General features: G+C 39.4%; 1 long non-coding RNA gene across 2 annotated transcripts; it reads left to right on the plus strand.

Moving 5' to 3' along the window:
• The first annotated feature begins 299 nt into the window (after nucleotides 1-299).
• LOC140689795 (uncharacterized) lies at nucleotides 300-3,424 on the plus strand. Of its 2 annotated transcripts, XR_012064913.1 has the most exons (4): nucleotides 300-386; nucleotides 661-859; nucleotides 1,697-1,787; nucleotides 2,805-3,424. It is a non-coding gene; the product is annotated as an uncharacterized lncRNA (long non-coding RNA). The 2 variants fall into 2 exon arrangements; XR_012064911.1 differs by lacking the exon at nucleotides 1,697-1,787.
• Nucleotides 3,425-4,468: the final 1,044 nt, after the last annotated feature.

Here is a 4,468-nt window from a genome sequence, read left to right on the forward strand (position 1 = left end):
GAATTCAGTAATTTATCAAACAATAATAGCCTGATTATCTTTTTTTCTGTGCAGATTTAGCAGAGAAAATTTATAAAACATAAATGAAGAACAGTACTACTTTTCCTTGTGATTTTATTTTGCTTTTGTTTTTGCTTTGTATGCCTGTCTTTTCCCTCCCCCCTTAACCTTTTCCTGTAAAGTCAAGCTTACCTACCAACTATACATACATCAGCTGGCAGCACACTTTAATGTGTTGCTTGGATACAGATGTTTGGAAATAAAGGCACACAATTTATACCTGATTCTGTTACTAGGAAACCAGGGCAACTTTGGGACTTCCCTTTGGGAATCATGACCACAAACTGGAAAGAAATCTATTATGAATTTAAGAAGAAGGAAAATATGTAAGACATGGTTTAATTGTATTTCTAAATTGACAAGTTAGTATTTTTAAGCTTCTGTAGCCTTTTCCTGCCTGAGTATAAATATTGCTACCTAAGGCTTTTTTAGTAAGTTTGATCACATTATATGGAGTGTGCGGGTGGCCAGGGTATTTAAATATAAACACAAAACACACTTGTAAAACATTTCATAAAACAGGCTAAAAATAAAATCATTGGTGCTTCAAGGGACACCACTTCCAGGATTTTAACTCTATAAACCGTCTTCTACAATCAGAGCACGGGATCTGCAGGAGAAATTCTTTGCTATGTCAACCCTACTGGAAAATCATCTCCAAGAAAAACAAACAAGAAGTTAATTTGTGGAGTCTATTTTGATCTTTTAGCTACAAGAAAACATTATGCCTGTCTGAGACTTCCTTCCATCCAGACCCTGACAGGCATCCTTAATACTATTGAGGCTGACAGTGTGAAAGGTAAGTTTAGGATAGCAGGAAAAATTCTGCTGCCCAGATTAGCTGATAGAGTCTTTTAATATGTATATGTAATTGTGTTCTGAAACATAGCTACTCACGAAAGTGAGAATGTTCTCTTCCAGACGGAGTCTTCAGCGAAGCTCGGCGTTCTTGTTATAGCTCAAATCATCTTCTAAAAACTGCTGCAGCTTGACTGTAGGAAGTACCTTGTCTTTGAACACAGAGCCCAAACAGTGCTAAAAAGGGAAATAGAACATATGGTAATAAACTCTCGGAAGCTTTGATGCCCGGTGAAAATCAGCAGCCAGGGCGCGGGAGGCGCTGGCAACCATGAACTCTCCCCCAAGGGCCTCATTAACAAGGCCAACTGTGCCGCAGTGGAGGAAAACAGGCTCACGGGCTTGAGGGAGATCGCAGCCTTTCAGAGCCAACCCCAGATTTTCTTGGGCTGAAAGGCATATTAATTGGAAGGAAAGAAAGCTTCAACAAGAGTCTGGAAGAAAACCACTGCCCGAGTGGCCCCTTTACTCTAAGTGTCTCTGGGTGTTTGGAAACAATATGGATGAGTTTTTGAAAGTTTATTTTCATCCAATGTTGCATGCAGAACACTGACTATAAGTATCAGGAGTTTTGTTATTTGGCTATTCCTGACTCTGACTATAATGGTGGTGGGAAGTCCCACTTTGCTTCAGTTTGTCCATAGGTAGAATGGGGATGGGAGTGAGGGACATGGGGAGGGGTGTGTCAAGCCTGAGGGTTCTCTAGGCTCCTTCTACAGCCCCCTAACATCCCCCATCTCCATATAAGAGCACTGATGTTCAGATATTTTTTCTGCAGGGATGATAAGACCAGTGGGTGACTTTACAGACACTGCCAAGATAGTATGCTGTATTTCCTTTTCAATTTCAAAAGGCTTTCCTAGGCACAGGTAATTCTGAGGGGCACATAAGTCTCCATACACTATGTATAAGCCACCACCTCCTCCTCTTCCTCCTTTTTCTTCCTCCTCTTTTCTTCTTCTTCTAACTTATTCTTGTCCATGACACTTTTCAAAATCCTTGGTACTATGTGCTAAAGATACCCATGAAAGTAACATATGAAAATGTTCGAGGCTGTGTAATACTTCTAATTCCAACAACTGTTTCAGCCACAGAAACCTCTCATTATCCAATCACTATCACATTTACTTACTTATTTGTATGTGTGTTTTTTGTTTGTTTGTTTTTACCTAGCAGTTCATAACTGCATCCTACCTGTTTGTCAACGTGAGTGCTCTTTATTTTACAGATTTCCTTTAAAAACAATAATCATTATTATTCAGCTGGTATCACTTATTCTGTGCCTGTTACATTCCTTAAATACAGCATCATGATTAATCATAAAAATAAGTCTTTGGCCTGAATGTTATTATCCTCATTGTATAGAAGAGGAAACAGAGGCTCCTAGAATCTTTAAGTCACAATTGCTCGAAGTTACAGAGTTAGTGAGTGACAGCACCTACCTAATTTCAAAACATGTGGCCCTTCCACTATATCAGGCATTTTTCTCTCAGAGCATCTGGAAAGATTTTTAAGATCTTAAGAAGATTTGATTGTAATTTGCATGGAGTGAGAGGACTACTGAAGCTCCTTCTAGAGATACAACTTGATGCTGTATGTCTGCCAAATATTGACAGTCATACTGTTTACAGTGAAATACTGAGTAATGTATGAAAACGTGATCAAGAAATCAAGACAGACTTGGATTCTACTCTTATTTCCATGGATAACGAAGTGTAAGACGTTGAGCAAGTCACTAACCAGTTTGCCCTCCTATTCCTATTCTGTAGAATGATTAGTAAACTTACTTTAAAGGAAAAACAAAAAAACCTTCCATTAATCTGTGGCATTAACTAAGACGTTAACCTAAGATCTGTATAACATTTTACATTTTCAACCCCACTTAGAGCTTCAGAGCATCTCATAACAACCCAGAATATGATCAAGAGAAGGTGTGTGTCCACACTGAATGATTTCGCTGTGTCTCTGATGCGAAACTGGAGGTTGAATGGAGAGAAAAGGAACAGATCCTATGATTGAAAATACCTCTGGGCCCCAACCTTGGACCTCAAGGTCAAGATACATCTTTATAGAGGTATTCTTAGATCACCAGCCTGGAAGAGAAAAAATGAAAGTGTGGGAGAAAATCTGCAAACTGAAAGCTTCTTTCTGGAATAATTACATGAATCTCAGCTCCACCTCACAGACCTGAAAACACATACTTCTAGCCCTGTTTCCTGGCAGACTGAAGCATGTGATCATCAGTGCTTTTGATGACCTGGAGAACTTCCTGGAGAGCATGCACTGGCAGGTGCATCTCCTCTTGCCAAGAGAGCTGCTCCCCAGAAAAAACTGAGAGAACACTTTCACTCTGTCCAAAACTGAGGACAGGTCCCACATGGAGCCTGTGCTGGGTGCTTTGTGGATCCTTCCCTCCCAGAGGCCACGGTAACATTCTTCTGTGGAAGGGATTAAAATGAGCCTCCTGCCACCACCCAATAAAGAACGATACATCGTCCCTCCTCCATGAACTTTTGGGCTGGTCTGCTTCTGTCTTCTGGTTAGATCATCTCTTATCTATGGTTTTTTTTTTCTAATAAGGGAGCAATATATTTTATCTTAGATCTGTAAATTTGGTCTCCCATCCTTTGGAAGTCCTCATAATATATAGTTCTGAAAATTGCCAAACTTCATAATGAATATCTGTTTATTAAATAAATGAATAAAGCCTGAAGTTGTATCATGAGAAAACACTATTATGCCTCCACATTTCTCCTGGGATATTTTTCCAAACAAACCACATAGCCTTTTGTTCAAGCTCCTGCTCACACTACAACATAGTATTTGCCAGTTTTGCATCAGTACCTGCCAAGGTGAGATGCAGAGCAGAGAGGTTTAGTCTCACATGTACAGACTCGCATGCATCTCCTCTTGGGTATCAAAAACAAACTGGAAACGTATTATGTTCAGTGATCTCTTGATTCTCCTTCCAGTACCAACTATTTTCACATTCTGGCCATCTAAGTTATTTGCAGCTGTCTTCTTTTAGTGACTCTAGCCAAAAATCTTGTGTCACCTTTAAGTCATTTCTTTTTCTTTTTTAATTAAGTATAGTCAATTTACAGTGTTATGTTAATTTCTGGTATACAGCATAGTGATTCATATATATATATAATCATATTCTTTTTCAATATAGGCTATTATAAGGTACTGAATATAGTACCCTGTGCTATACGGTAGGACCTTGTTGTCTTCATCTATTTGATATATAGTAGTATCTGCAAATCCAGAACTCCCAACTTATCCTTCCCTACCCCCTTCCTCCACTGGTAACCATAAGTTTGTTTTCTCTGTCTGTGAGACTCCTCTCTTTCTTTCATACCCCACCACCAATCTGTGGTGACAGCAAGTTGTGTTAGATCTACCTTCAAAAAACATTCAGAAACTGACCACTTCTCACATCTCCACAGTCAAATCACCATCATCTCTCACCAATTATTCCAATAGCTTTTTAAGCTGGATCCCTGCTTCCACCTGGTCCCCTAGAGGCTACTTTCAACAGTGGCCAGAG

This window comes from Vicugna pacos, chromosome 3, assembly GCF_048564905.1.
Source record: "Vicugna pacos chromosome 3, VicPac4, whole genome shotgun sequence".
Lineage (NCBI taxonomy): Eukaryota > Metazoa > Chordata > Mammalia > Artiodactyla > Camelidae > Vicugna > Vicugna pacos.